Source organism: Gossypium raimondii, chromosome 8 (genome assembly GCF_025698545.1).
Source record: "Gossypium raimondii isolate GPD5lz chromosome 8, ASM2569854v1, whole genome shotgun sequence".
Classification (NCBI taxonomy): Eukaryota; Viridiplantae; Streptophyta; class Magnoliopsida; order Malvales; family Malvaceae; genus Gossypium; species Gossypium raimondii.
This window is the reverse complement of record NC_068572.1, coordinates 25090439-25106725: the sequence shown is the minus strand read 5'-3', so window position 1 is coordinate 25106725 and position 16287 is coordinate 25090439. Positions and strand designations below refer to the sequence as shown.

Genomic DNA, 16287 nt, shown 5'->3' with positions numbered 1-16287 from the left:
AAATTTTGCATCAAAACGTACCGTTTTGCAGTATCAGGCACAAATTTTGTGGCTCAGCTTAAAAAAACGCCACTAATTTCTATCCTTTTGCGGCGTTTTGTAGAAAACGCCACTAAGAACACATATCAAAACGCAACGTTTTGCCATTTCTGAAACAAATTTGCGGCGTTTTCTATAAACGCCACTAGAAACACAAAATAATACGTCATCGTTTTGCATACTGTGACATATTTGTGGCATTTTTTACTAAAACGCCACTAATGCATAAACACTAATATTAAATTAATTTTTGTCATTTTTTATAAACCTTAAACCATTACAGCCATAAACAATAAGACACTAACAATTAAAAACTATACCATAAACCATACCCTAAATCGTAAACCCTAAATCCAAATAACAACATTAACCACTGAACCTAAAATACTAAACACAAAATGTACCCTAACACCATAAACTTTAAACCATAAATATATATTATAAGTTACAATTAAAAGTAATTAAAAAGAATCTTATTGCTTGTTTGAACCCTAAAATAACTTTATATTTTTTACCAAAATCCCTAACCCTTAAACCCTAATACCCTAACCGGCCCTTAAAACCATAATTAAACACTAAGACTCTGACTATAAAAACTAAACTCCAAACTTTAAAACACTAAATCACAAACTCAATATAACAAACCCTAAACCATAAACTATAAAACCCTTAAACTACATACTATAGTAAACATTAAACCTTAAACTATAAAACCCTTAAACTACATACTATAGCCCTTAAACCATCAATTAAACCCTAAACCCCAAAATTTATAATCAATATTAAGTATTGCTTCCACAATTTTTTATAAACATATACAAGCTTCTACATTAATATATATATCTATGAATATACATGTACATCATGTTTATAAACATATATAAGCTTTTACATTAATATATTTTTTTGAAATTTTTAGGGGTTTAGGGTTTTAAGAATTATGAATTTAGGGTTAAAGGGTTTTGAGACAGCCATATGGCCGGCGTCGATTTTAACAGCTTAATGGTAACTTAAATGAAAACATCTAATTTTAATTAATATAAATAAATCAATTAAATAATAAATAGGTAAATAATTTTTTTTGCGGCGCTTTCCAAAAATGCCACTAAATGAAGAGCATTAGCGGCGTTTTTTAAAAAAGCGCCGCTAAAGGCCTGCGAATTAGCGGCGCATCAATAAAAACGCCGCTAAAGCCCAGAACATTAGCGACGCTTAACTAAAAACGTCACTAAATCCCAGAACATTAGCGGCGCTTAAATAAAAACACCGCTAAATCCCAGAACATTAGCGGCGCTTACATAAAAACGCCGCTAAAGCCCAGAACATTAGCGGCGCTTACATAAAAATGCCGCTAAAGCCCCCGAAAAGTCAGAAAACGGCGTCGTTGGGTTTCGATTTTTGCGGCGTTTTTTAAAAAAACGCCACTAATTATATTTTTGTGGCGTTTTATATGAAGCGCCGTTATTTCTCATTTTTTAGCGGCGTTTTCTATCTAAACGCCGCAAAATGTGCCGCTAAAAGCCTGTTTTGGTGTAGTGATTGCACCATTTTCAGACGTTTTATTGGATGTAAATTGTTGCCCCATGACATGAACATAGAAAATGTAAGCATATACCCTCAAAAACAGAATCTAACAAACGTGTGCTTAGGCTTTTATTTCCTTAAAGCAATATCGTTACTCGAGTTTGAAGTTCGTTATTTTAATTAACTAAAATAAAAAGTTATTGTAATAATCAAATGGTTATTGTAACAAAAATGTTAAATATTTTATTAAAATAAAAAGTTATAACTAACCAAATGGTTAGTAGAAATATTGTAATAATCACACTTGACAAATGCTAAAACGTATTGAAGACGTTATGCTAAATATGAAAAAAAAAAAAAAGCAAGCCGTTGCTTAATATAAACAACTTGAAAACTCTGGAAAGCAACAAAACATTGGAGTAAAAATACTCTATAAAAGTGCCCAAAGTTCAATTACATAACAACAGACGCAAAATTAAAATAACACCAAAAAAAATCAAGCACACTCCTTAACATCACAAAACATCAATATCTATAAACTTTTCGACAAACTGAAAGCACCAACACATAAGCCAGATACTAATACTTGACAAATATTAGAAAATCCCTTCGAGGCCTAAGTTTGCAGAAAATGAGATTAATCTTAAAACTCATAATTGAGCATCTTGCCATGTCATCACCTACTCACATTAAAAAAAGGTAAACTACGAAAATTAATCACTAAACAAAGGCTAAGTTTTTATTTTTGCCACCCAACTATCAAATATTACAATATGTTCATCCACGTTATTAAGTTGTTTCAATCACTCATCTATTAACTATCATTATCCTCCTTAAACGAATGATGACACGACACATTAACTCAAGGGTTAATATCTAATTTGACCGCTGAATTATAGCTAAAATATTCAATTATTTTACAACTTTTGTTTAACAATAATTCTAAACAAATTTAAATATATCAATAAATTATAAAAATCTAAGAATTCATAATTTATTTTATCGAATTATAAACAATAATTTTAAAGTTATAATTATATAAAATAAAAATTTTAAAAAAGTTCACTTAAATGTACATTATTTCTAAAAATTCATAATTGAGTAAGTTGTCTCAATTTAGTGACTATTAAAGCATATAATATCGATACAATAAGGACTGTATTGATACTTTCTATGAGGTATCAATACCTTTGGGAGGGTATCGATACTCGGGTAATTTTTCTTTGAGTTTTCAAATCATCGAACTTTAAAATGGTATCGGTATTAGGCAGGGGTACCAATAATGTTTTAAATGTATCAATACTTTGTTAAGGGTATCGATACTTTTGATTTTTGTTCAATTTTCGAAAACATCAATGCTCAAATTGGTATTAATACCAGATCATGGGTATCGATACTTTTGATTTTTGCTCTCTTTTTCTGAACTTTGAAGCTCAAATTGGTATCAATACTTGGTAGAAGTATTGATACTTCAGGTTAGGGAGAAATTTTTACTTGTTAAAAACATGTTTGAAAATTTTGATATTCAATTGAACTTATTTAAAATATTTTCTAAGTATTTGAAGATTAGATTTAAAATTTTATCTCATAGAAATATTTTGAAATAAATTGCCACTTGAAATTCATCATGTTTTATTCAAAACATTATCTTTGCTATATCAAAACATTTATCAAATAAAGCTTAGTTTAACATTATGTTAGGACTAAGTTAGAAGGTAGTGAAAAGTGATAGATTTGATTAGAAATTTAACTAAGCTTTATAGTTAATTTTATGACATTATGGGATAAATGAATAAATTGAAAGTTGATAAGAAATTGTGCTACTGATTAGAAATACAAGGTCCCTAATGAAATAATATGAATTTTAATTTTGATTAGATACTAAATATTGGAAAATATGGTCATTTCAAATATATGACTGAAATGAAAGAAATGCAAATTTTGTTAAATTGTTGTGTTTTCATGTATTTTTGTGAAACTGATATTATTTTTATAACTAAATTATTGTACGTAGGTAAAGATGATGTTGGGCCATCTCGTGATAAAGGAAAGGCAAAGGTCGTAGATGAGTAGCTATCTCGGTTTGTGCTTTCATGATTGAGTGTCATTCATATGTACTTGGTTGTTAAAACTAGCTTGTTTAAGGTAATGATCTCACTTGTCTCATGAATAGGTAAGTATGAAATTGTTAGTAAATTATGAAAAACAAGATAGTATGCATATGGTGGTATGTAATGGTATGAAATTGATTTGAGTATATGTGAATTGCTAATGTGTTAGACTATGATATGTGACCATGTATATATGTTTGAATAATTGAATATCCTATTAACGGTCTCGGGCAGAGTCAGGTATAGTTGACATGCCATATGATTAGTGTACATGATTTTACTTTGGTTTATACCAATGGGGCGCGGAGTGCATATTATACTTCTGACTTTTTGATGAGGTGCTAAGCACATTTATATACTTCAGTTAATACCTGTGAGGTGTAGATCACATATTATACTTTGGATGTACCGATGAGGCACTGAGTGCCAAATATATTAGTGTGATGGTCAGATGATTTGTGTATCCATCTTGAGCCTGTGTCCTGTTAATAGGTATTAAAAAACATGTACCTTGTTTATTCACATTTGACATGGAATGTATTCATGAAATGTGTATCATGCATACTAATGTTAAGTGAGTAAAAGTTGGTGTGTGAAAGATCATATGACCTACTTATTATGAGCCTTAAGGGCTGACATGGTTATAAAATGACTCATTGTATTGGAGAATTAAATGAAAATTTGTTCAAAAAAATTCAGTTCAAAAATAGTTTTCTTGCACAGCAGAAAATAAAAATTTTGAAAATCAACTCGGTCTGTGACATTTATAACAATAAACCCTAGACTTAATTTGCACACGTGTTTTTGGATAGACAGATACTTTTCATTCTCGGCTTTCAACCAAAGGGTCTTCTCCACTATTCTTGTACCACACACTGCTACGAGTGTGGGCTCGAATGATTCAAATAAAAACAAAGAACTAGAACTAGTTTTCTTTATTTTTAGAGTGAAAGTGAAAATTCTCTTTTCAAATAGAAACAGATAAACACTACAGCAAAACAGGCTTTTAGCGGCATTTTTAGCAGCGTTTAAAAAATGAGCATTAGCACGCCGCGAAAAACCTAAGCCCAACAACATTGTTTTGTACCTTTCGGGGCTTTAGTGGTGTTTTAAAAAAAAGCGCCGCTAATGCTCAGATCTTTAGCGGCATTTTTGAAAAAGCGCCACTAATGCTCAGGGCTTTAGCGGCGTTTTTGAAAAAGCACCACAAAAACATTTTATCTGTCTATTTACTATTTAGTTTGTTTATTTATATTAATTAAAATTCAATTTATTTTTAAGTGAATATTTGTTAAAAATGGATAAATTTGAATAATGACACGTAGAAATAATTTGAAATAAAAAACATAGAAAAATATTTGTTAAAAATGGAAAAATTAAAATACTATTATTTAAAATAATTTTAAGATTTGTGGGTACATGATTGATTGATTTTAAATTTATATATTAAATAATTTCAAATATAATTGTAGAAGATACGATAGTATTAATTTTAAAATATTTAATTTAATTATCATTATAGTTTAGGGTTTAATATATATGGTTTAGGGTATATATATGGTTGATTTAGGATTTAGGGTCGGTTTAAGAGTTACAATTTTAAGGTTTATAGATTATGGAATTAGGGATTATGGATTAGGGATTTCGATTTAAGGGTTATGATTTAAGGTTTATGGGTTAGGGGTTAGAGGTTAAAGTTAGAGATTTAAGGTTTATGAATTCAGTGTTAAGTTAGGATTTAGGGTTTAGATTAATTAGTGTGTTTTAATTTACATATTGAATAATGTTTAGGGGTTAGGGGTTAGGGATTTAGGGTTGGCTTAGCGTTTAGGGTTTAGATTAATTAGTGTTTTTAATTTATATATTAAATAAGGTTTAGGGGTTAGGGGTTTGGGGTTTGGGGTTTGGGATTAAGAGTTAGTGATTTAGGGTTTAAAGATTCGGGGTCGGGTTAGGGTTTAAGGTTTAGATTAATTAGTATTTTTTAATTTATATATTAAATAAGTTCTTATATAATTGTAAAAGAGATAATAATAAATTGTAAAGATTATTAATTCAAAATTGATATGCAATATACAATAATTGAATATAAAAAATTGTAAAATACGCGAGCTTTGGCGTTTATTAATTTAAAATTGATATGCAATATACAATAATTTAATATAAAAAATTGTAAAATATAGCAAAAACGCCGCTAATATGTATTAGAATTTTCCAAAACGGTGTCGTTTCATTACAAGAATTTAATTTATTAGTGGCGTTTCTTACATGTATTTGGAAAATGTAACATTAGCGGTGTTTATGACTAAAAATATTTAATCTAAACCATTTGATATATTTAAATATTAGATTTAAAAAATTAATAAATAAATAATGTAACAAATTGATACGGATAGGTAACTATCTATTTTGGATATATAGGACCGAATTATAAGAAATAAAAATAAAATACAAAACTAAAATCATTCCACATCGAACATCTAGCAAAACAATTATATTTTAGTTAGGAAGAAATATCTCTAATAAAATGGAGATTAGATCGAAATGAATAATATAAAATCATGATTAACGTCTCAATCTTTAATAGAAATCGATATGTCGAGATTAATTGCTTACATTGGATAATTCTAACTTAATAATTAATTACTGACCATTTAATCATTTTTTCTTATTAAAAGATCGATATTTATTTTGAGAGTACTTGATTTTTTTTATAAAATTCAATTTATAAAAAAATAATAAAAATTTTATTCCAAATGAAATAATTTTTTGCGGCGTTTAATTTTACTTTAAAAAAATAACGTCATTTTATATAGCAAAATAGTATCGTTTTATTCCAAATGAAATAATTTTACTTAAAAAAATTTGCGCTGATTTTTCCCCAAATTTCCCCCCTAAAACCCAAAAACGAAAAAATCATAAAATTTCCCCCTAAAATGGAGGCACCAAAGACGATTCATCTTCTTTGATGAGAGTAGCAGTGTGAGGAATGGGAATTCATCTTCTCATTTGTTGAAACCTGAACCCAGAGAGATATTGAATTTTGGTAAGAGTAAGAGAAGTGGGAATGGGAATTTGTTCACAGGAAACTCTCTATTCTTCGTGGAGAACAAGAAGAGGTCGCCTAATTCAAGAGGGAGCAACGAAGAAGCTATGCTTTCATTTACTTCAGGTGTAATTTTACCTTCATCTGGTGTGGTGAAATCAAGTGGGAAGTGTAGGAAAAAAGTAGCTGAAAGTTTTGGGTTTTGCTTCGTTGATTTTCTTTTTGTTTCCATTTTCCTACTGACCAAACAAAGGGTAAAGATAGAATGTTATTTTCCTCATTTTTCTTTTTGTTTTCTTTTTGTTTTGTTCTACAATTTTCAAGTTATTCTTGGGTCTCATAGTTTTCTACTTTTACTCTTTTACTAAGATTAAATGCCATCAGGATTATTATTTCCTCTAATAGATCTAGCTTATCGATTTGATTAATGCTTCTTTGTTTCAGTGCTTGAGAAGCTGTTAAAATATCATGCTGGAAAATATGCGACTGGAGATGAAGTTTCCATGGTTAGTTTCATTCTCTCCTATTTATACATGCCTTTGAATTAATGTGGTTTAATTTTATTTTTATTTTTGAGGGGGGTGCTTCCTGCAGCAATATGTGATTAAGAAAATGTAAATCAGGCATCATCTAGATGCCATTCTGCCCCTGAACTATATATGCCTTTGGATTTCAGATGAAATGAGTTAGCCATAGTTCTAAGTTCTGTTTGACTTAGCTAATATCATCATCTGTTGCTTGTTATGAAAACCTTTTAGAAGTTCACTCCTAATGTACTGTAGAATAAGAAATATCTGAAACTATTTATTTTAAAATGTTCTGAATAATACATAAATATGGCCTGTTGACTTTGTTTGCAGGCAGATCTGTTTCTAGCACCACAGATTCTAGCTGGGATTGAACGATTCAATGTTGACATGGTAATCTGCATATTCCATTAACTACTAGTTTCTGCATCCAATTGATATTTGTTCACTTTTAACTCATTTGAAGTTGCCATTCCTCTCCTCACACTAAAATGCAGGCATGTATTCTTGGCTTTTCTATTTGCTCTTATGCTTCTGAAATTTTTGTGAGTTGGAGGGAGAAATATTGCTTCATATATCACCATCCTCCTAAGATTTTTCAATGACACCAAATAAAATTTTTCAGCTCTTGACTCAGGTTTCTTTTTTACTTGGACTTGTACACACACATATATCACATTATGCAAAAGACACATATATCACAAAATTACTCTCTTTCTTAACTTTTTATATTATATATATGTTTTATAATATTAGCTTTAGCTCTCAGTTTTCACTTTCACATTGAGTTTTTGAGCATTTTCATATTTCTTTCTAATGTGGGACAAATTTCATTTTCTTAAAAAGAAAAAAATTATATTGTTTTTGTTGCCTCAATCCTCTTTATTTGTCTCTTTAACCTCATTGGATATGGAGTCTATGTTGTCTTTTCTTTTCATTTTTCCATTTTAGATTTATAGTTAAACTTCAAAGTGGTTCTGCTTCAAGTTAAAATAGTGGGGTTTTTTACATTGATCATCTTAAGTTTTCAGAAAATATTTTTCCTGTTGATTTGGATTTTTTAAGGTTATTTTTGTTTTTCCTTCCTAAAATGCTTTTTTTGGATGATTTAATAAATATGGTAGGATTAAGCTTTAGAAATCCATGATTAACTGAGGACTTTATATTGGGTTCCCAGTTCAGTTGTTTAAAATCAATATATTTTTTATAATATGCTATGTTATTCAGACTTGGATATGTCCTTGGAGGATCATATCCCAGTACCTTTGTTTGCATATGTACTGGACACGGGTGCTTTAAATAAAATGAAGAGTGCTTGCTGTCAACTAGGAGTTTTGATGATTTTGGTCATGATTGTTTCATATATATATATATATATATATATATATTCACCTATAGTAACATTAATTTTGTAAAGATATTTCTTCAATTCTGAAATTACTTTAATATCTCTTATTATCTTAAAAGTTCTGTTTATCTTGGTAAACTTAATTTTGCAGCTGCTACTGGATTTTTTGAGCTTCTCTGCTTCTAGCTTTTCATCTATGGTCAGATACTCAGTTGTGACTAATAAGGTCTCAATGGAGGTTTTTGAAGAATTCATTCTAGAATAGTTGAATCTGACAAAAGGCACAATATCTGAAATTAAGGTACCTAATTCTTTTTTTCCTTCTTAGCCATTAATCATTATTGAGTGTTGACATGGGGGATCTATGCTACTATATATATGTTACTCTAACTCATCATTTTTTCTGAAGTGCTAATGTTTGACACTTGTGTTTGATGCATATTTGGACATGGATACATGAACACGATCCTCTAAATATATGAAAATCCTTAAAAAGTTGAGCATACCTATGTGGGATATATACCTTATCTGAAAATAAAGGTTATGCCTTTTTAAAAACCTGTTTAATACATTATATAAATGTCTTCTTAAAAGTTTGTTAGGGTTGAAGCATGCATTAGTCTACTATAATTTGCTGCATAAATAGAAATTAGCTAGGTGTTCACTGCACAACCTTCAATTAGACTTTACATAAAAAAATTCATTATTGAAGTCAAACTGCCTGGCTTGCTGAAAAATGATGAGTTACAAACTACATTCATTTCTCCCATAAAGACCTACTGAAATATGTTTCATCTAACAAGATTTTGATTGACAGCACATTCATTTGACAGGATAATTTGGAAACCTTGTTGCAAGAGGACATTCAGGCTGATCTAGTATGTTGCTTGCAGCATTTGCAGGTATTTTGTGTAGTTTAAGTTGTGAACATTGGGTTTTGATTTGTCATGTGACAAATATGATGAATCTGAAATGCATTTCTATTCTTCTATTTGCAGTTAAGATTTGAAACTAAAGACAAAGCAAGGAGACTTCTTAAGTAATGTGTCATTTTTGTTGAAACCAGGGGGTTATTTTTTCGGTATTACTCCTGAAAATATGATTGCCAAAAACTGTTGTTTCTGGATTTGTGTATTTTCCTTCTTTTTTTCTTGTGGTTTTGCTGCACCTGTTTCTGGGAGGTGATTGTGTAAACATTTTAGTGTGCTTTAGTTATTGTAAGAATATTTTTAACATTGTTAATTTTAATATTATTGTGAATTAGAATTCAGTTATCAATTTATATCATATATCTTTCATTGAATTTGAAGTATCATTTAAATTTGTCGTTTTTGGTTGGATTTTATGTTACAAGAAGGATCTGTATATGGATGAAAATCGGATGTTACAAATTTGCCAAAATTAGTGGCGTTTTTCCATAAACGCCACTAAAGAATGTACTTTTAGCGGCGTCTGTGATAAAAGCGCCGCTAAAGATCATGTTCTTTAGCGGCATTTGTGGGTAAAGCGCCGCTAAAGGTCATGTTCTTTAGCGGAGTTTGTGGGTAAAGTGCAGCTAAAGGTCATGTTCTTCAGCGGCGTTTGTGGTAAAAGCGCCGCTAAAGGTCATGGTCTATAGCGGCGTTTGTTGTAAAAGCGCCACGAAAGGTCATGGTCTATAGCAGCGTTTGTGGAAAAAGCGCCGTGAAAGGTCATGGTCTATAGTGGCGTTTGTGGGAAAAGTGCCGCGAAAGGTCATGGTCTATAGCAGCGTTTGTGGGAAAAGCGCCGCTAAAAACCTGTTTTGGTGTAGTAAAAATTGTTATTCTAGAAAACGTCTGTAATTCTTAGAGAATAGAAGTCTCTATTTTTTAGTAGAATAACTATATTTGAAAGTTGTGTAAATAACCTTAACGTGGAATCTATTTATAGGGAGAGAAGGTAAAACCCTTGTTGAATTTTAGAAGTTTATTTCAACTAGAAAGAGGAACTCCTAGTCTAACCAGAAGTATGGGTGGTAGCAACCCTAGTTAATATTACTAGGGTTTGTCGTCCACCAATTTTAACAGGAGAGGCTTCAGGGCCTCTCCCATATCAAGTCCAATTACAAGTACTTCCTGGACTTTTAACTCAATACTTTATAATTTGATCCAACCCAAAATTTATTTTTTTATTTCCCAAAATAAACTTCAATGTATTTCCAATTAAATAATCTACTCAACCCAATTCCAATTCCGTTAAAATCATGACAACTTTATCGTAAACAAGTTTATGAGAAAACAAATTTAATATTTCTTCATTTAATGATTCACTATAACCAAATGATTTATTTCCATTTTCAAACTTTATTTAATTCAAAAAACATAAATTCATTTTTTAGGTCATGTACATTTTTCATTTTCAGGTTCATTTTCAGAGAAAACCATAATCATATCCAAATGTTTCTTATTTCTCCATTTTCACAATTTCTATTCATTTATGTTCATTCAATTCAACATGCAATTCATTTCTGGTTTCAAGGAGCTAACGGAGGGATCGATTGATCATATGCAATTAAGACTTAAATAATTTATAATTAAGTTTAAGTTTTTCGCCTATTAATTATAAACTCATTTAGTCACGAAGCCATTCCACTATAGTATTGTGATTAGGCTCTCCCCAACAGCATACTGTTATTAAAGTAACTTGATTATTGCTTGTCCAGACCTTGTTCTAAGTGTGTTAAGCTCATAGGATATCCTTAATCTCTTTTGAATAATATTCAATCTATCACAACCGGATATCTTGAAGGACCCAAATTTAGAGAAACTTCGGGATCCAATCGAATACATGGTAAGATGATGGACTCTATAAGAAATTTTGGGAAAGATTTGTGCTTGACAAGAAAATAATTAAATTACAATTCTAGTTCGGTTAGGATTGAACAGGTTGGCCCTATGTGGGAGACAAAATGATTATGGATGAATGATTGTAATGGTAAGTGAAGACCGAGCTGCATGGTAACCACCTCCGGACGTACTAACCTCTAGAGTGTGAATACTGAAATAATAGATATAGATATACGAGGCGGTATCCGCAAGTATACGGGTCCAGTTGTAATATAGTTACACCGGATAGGTGAGTACTCCAAGGGTTGTACCCAAGGGAGGCGAGTGCTAAATCAATTTTAACCTAAACACTGAAAGAACTAATTAGTACTTCAATTTAGTTATAGTAAGAAAGTAAAATAAAAGGAGTTTTTAATATTTTTATAATAACAAAATAAAATAACATAAAAAAATAAAATTTAAGAGATCAAAGAATAGAATAAATCAAATCTAATTATGGGTGATTAGCTCACTTCGATAATCCCCATTATATGTCGCCTCTGGTTTCTCATCAATCAACTAGTTGCTATTCCAGTAGGATCTTCCGATCGTCCACTAAAAGAATGAGTAAGCAAGGACTACTTATCTTCCGACCTCACTCTAGACCGGTTTGGAGTGAAGGTTTTCACGGATAGGCCATACCAATTTTGGGTTAATTCCTACGTTGAAGACTTCCTATGGTTGTCAGGCCTAGGGTTAGGTTCTTCCTTTCCCAAACAACTAATTCATTGAGTAATCCTATAAAACAGTTAACAGATCATACCTCCACTCGCTAATCCCCTATAGAGGGATTAGTTCCTCATGGATTCTATAAACAATATAGAATTGATGTAAAGAGAGAACATGATAAATTAATCGAAGTGTAGAGTTTAAGAAAATGCCTAATTTGTATTAAAGATGAATCTGGATCCATAGATTTTGATTGTCTCCACAAAGCAGATCTCTCGATATAAAACAAGAACGACTTGAAAATAAATCTAAAAACCTAAAAGAAAGAAAATATGAACTAGAATTAATAATGAAAAACTACACTAAGTAATTGATATTTATAACATGTGACAAATGAGCCTATTTATAGATTTCAGCTGGTCGTCGTCCTTAACCCTAGGTTAACTGACGTTCTTGAGCTTTATGTTTGATTGTCCAGACCAAAATGCCCCATGGCTCGTGTGAGTTTCCGTTCAGAGTAGATGTTGTTGTAACACCCCAAAATAGGGCCTTAGAGTTTTAGGGCTATTTTATGAATTTTAGCCTTAGAGTGTTCGAAATTTTGTGACATGGCATACTGATAATGTTTTCAATTATGTTTTTCAGAAAATTAAATAAATTTGTGAAAAAGAATTGTAAATATATTAAATTTTAGAAAAAGGACTGATTTATAAAAGTGTCAAAATTTTGAGTTTTTAAGAAGCAATTAGACCAAAATTTAAAAACCAACCTATTTCTTTCTTCCCACCTATAGTTTTTCACGCCAACTTTTCCCCAAAACTAGTGTTACTACCCCTTGACTCTCTCTTGCTATTTCAATCAATTTTGAACTCCAATTCCTAATCCTCTTTGATTTCTATCACCCTTGAACCTTAAACCTTTATAAAAGACCAAGAAAAACACCCAAAAATACCATAGTTCCTTTATTGTCAAGTTTTTGGGTTTTTAATCAAACACTCAATTTTTTCTCAAAAAAGGTAATGGTTCATCTTTTTATTAGTTTTAAATGTTATTTGGTCTTTAAAACCAAGTTTTTAGCTATTAAATCACATGTTTTGAATAAAAGCTGAAAATTAGATCGTTAATGGTGGATTTAGGGATTTTGCATAAACACGTGATTTTAAAGTGTTTTTCAATTAGTTTTAACCAAATTACAAGCTTTCTAAACTTGCTTTGAATTTTTGTTAAAGAACTCTTGAGTTTTAATGAATTTTCAAAAAATAGCCATAAAACATGTCAAAAAAAGTAAATACTATGAATTGAGTATTTTATTGTATTTTAAAGGTTGGGAATTAGTCGTAGGTGCATTATACGATGAAAAGAATTGGTTTTACGTGAAAAGATTGAATATAGACCGAGACATTTGAGTTTTAAGTTGGCTGTGTTAAAGGTTTCGATTACATGAGAACATAGTTTAGGCTTATGTTTTGTATGCTTGTAATTAGTCCTTGACTGATTTTTAGATGTATTATTGTGTGAATTTTTTGTGTTGAAGTTTTGAATTTGATAAAACCTTCTACGAGTAGAGACAAAGGCAAGGAAAAGCTAGTTTTAGCTTTCTGTCTTTAGATGAAAGTTTAATCATGAGTATTTGAGATAATTGCTTGTGGGCATGATTCAATGTGTTATTTGGGAATTTTGTAGTTGCCTAAATGGCTACTCTAAATTTTGAGTGTAAGCTTTCTCATTCCTATGTTATCTTGTGAATAAATTGCTTTTGTGTTTGTAAATATGTGAATTAAGATGAGAAGATATAGCATGTGATATGTGCTTATGATAACTATTGTGAAAGTGCAAATATGTACATGTTATGTATATGTTAAACGTTAGTGACAGTGTTTTGATAAATATGCAAATATGAAGTGATTGTGCACGGATAATAGGCAAGTGATGTGTGTTTGATTTCAGATATTTTGGTCTTGTGATTATTGAAACCATTGGATATAGTCAGCATGCCATAGGATTGTGAGTACTCACCTATATGTATAGTGATTTTGGGCGTTGAAGCCCAGGGACATGTTGGAGGGATAAAGGAATGTGAGCTAAGCTCCATTCAACGAGACATGTGAGGGGAAAAAAAGGAAAGTGTTAGCTTTATGCTTCATTTTTGGGACATGCTAGACTCTATGAGTCTATGTTTGGTGTGCTGGAGATCACGTATCTGATGAGTGATGGTAGAGCTTACTTTTATGTTTCATAGCTCAAGTGTCAAACTATCTTAAAATGTATATATGTGTGATGTGATATAAGCCTAAATGAGTATGTGGTTGCTATGAAAATTATCTTAACTTATGAATATGTGTGTATTTTGATATGTTTATATGAAGTGTTACCATTATGCAAATTATCTCAAAAGACATTTTAAAGTATTATGGTATTTGCTTGAATGTTATGTGATTTTACGAGTAATGTGACATGCTCAAATGTCATAAGATTATATGAGTATTATGGTATGCTTTTATGTTAGGTGATTATATGTGTATTATGGTATATGCTTAAAGGTGAATATTTTTACCATATAAAAGAACTAGAAAACAATGCATGAGTAAGTATATTATGACATTAAAGTTGGAACTGCTAAGGTTATGCTAGATGGTTGTTTCGTTAATACTTGATGAACTGTTTGCATGGTAGTTGTTCTAGGCATTCATTGAGCTTGTTAAGCTCACCCGCTCCTTTTAAACCATTGCAGATCAGTAGTGTGCCGGTGTGAGAGGTGTGGCTTTCCGAGGGGTGATCCAAGCAAGTCCATTTTCATTATTCATAGGTGTTTATTATTTGGTTATGTTTTAGGAATAAGGCAATGTGGTAGCCTTTGTGCTGCTATTGGATATGATATTTTGAGTTGTCTCTATGATTTAGTTACTCTTAGGATTTTGGGATTTGTTTCGCAATATGTTGACTATTGCTCGGATTTGCTTTTGATGTTTGAAACTATTATTTTGACCGTTTCAATGTTTATTTGATGATGATATGATAGCATGTTGAACTGGTACGAGTTGGAATGACTTATATTCTTAAAAATGTTGTATTTTTGAGGTCTAGTGCAAAGGTATCGATTATCGGGTTTTAAAATTGATACCTCTATGTTTTGAAACATACAAGAAATCAAAATAGAGATTTGGTATCGATACCTTTTCTCGAGTATCGATACTTAGGGTAAATTTATCAATACATTGCAAAAGGTACTAATAGTTTTCGACATTTAAGAATTTTGGTGAGAAACAGAATGCATGTTTGGTATCGATTTTTCATGCTGTATCAATACCACTTTAAGAAAATATCAATACCACTTTAAGAAAATATCAATACCACTCCTTTAGTATCGATACTTATGAACATATTTTAGGAATTTTGCTAAATGGACCTTATGCTTGTTTAAAATTGTTTATAATATTATTTGATGTATGGCTAGCATGTAACATTGATAACTAACAAGTATAATTGACTTAAAAGCTATACGAATACTAAAATGGAAGACATTTCATTTAGAATGAACTTTTATTTGATGTATGTGACATGAGATGGTGGTGTGGCATCTCGTATTTGGGCTTGGCGACTAGGCTGGGTATAGGGTGTTATAGTTGTGACACACTAGGACCTGTGTCACGACAAAGGAGTCAATATACTCCACTTGGGATATCTTCAGGGGTATGTCTTGAAACCATTAGTCTTTGTCGCAACATCGAAGGCAGTTTCGTGATTTCTCCATTCTGCTCCCTATGTTGCAACATTGATAATTTATTTTTGTGACATAATGACCAACATCTGTTTATGACACCTTCTAATGGTCTCATGCACACTTACATAGTTCATTAGCTCCCCCTTAGGCCTTATTCGGCCCCTAAGGTAAAAAAAAGACTCAATTTGTACATTTTGTTAACTTTAAGAAAACTTGCAAAAAGATAATTGAAACCTAATGAAAATGCTTGCTTTCAAGCTCTTAGAGTGAGAAAATTAGTTTAATCTTCTACACCGAATTATGGTAGATTAAACCCCCCACACTTAAGTCATTGCTTGTCCTCAAGCAACACAAAATAAAAAAGACGTCCCTTGAGCAAATAGCATACAAGTATTTACTTTGGAGCACATGACTAGTTATTTCATATTCACAAAAAAATTTAACATGATGAATAAT

At 30.9% G+C, this 16287-nt stretch overlaps 1 long non-coding RNA gene across 3 annotated transcripts; it reads left to right on the top strand.

Annotated features, from left to right (window-relative positions):
• Positions 1-6531: 6531 nt before the first annotated feature.
• On the top strand, positions 6532-9882 carry LOC105791082 (uncharacterized). 3 transcript variants are annotated; one of them, XR_008198482.1, is made up of 6 exons: positions 6532-6974; positions 7165-7226; positions 7581-7884; positions 8747-8896; positions 9413-9497; positions 9594-9882. It is a non-coding gene; the product is annotated as an uncharacterized LOC105791082 (long non-coding RNA). The 3 variants fall into 3 exon arrangements; XR_001132757.2 differs by having other exon boundaries at positions 6538-6974; positions 7581-7640; positions 9429-9497; XR_001132754.2 differs by having other exon boundaries at positions 6540-6974; positions 7581-7640.
• The last annotated feature ends 6405 nt before the right edge of the window (positions 9883-16287 follow it).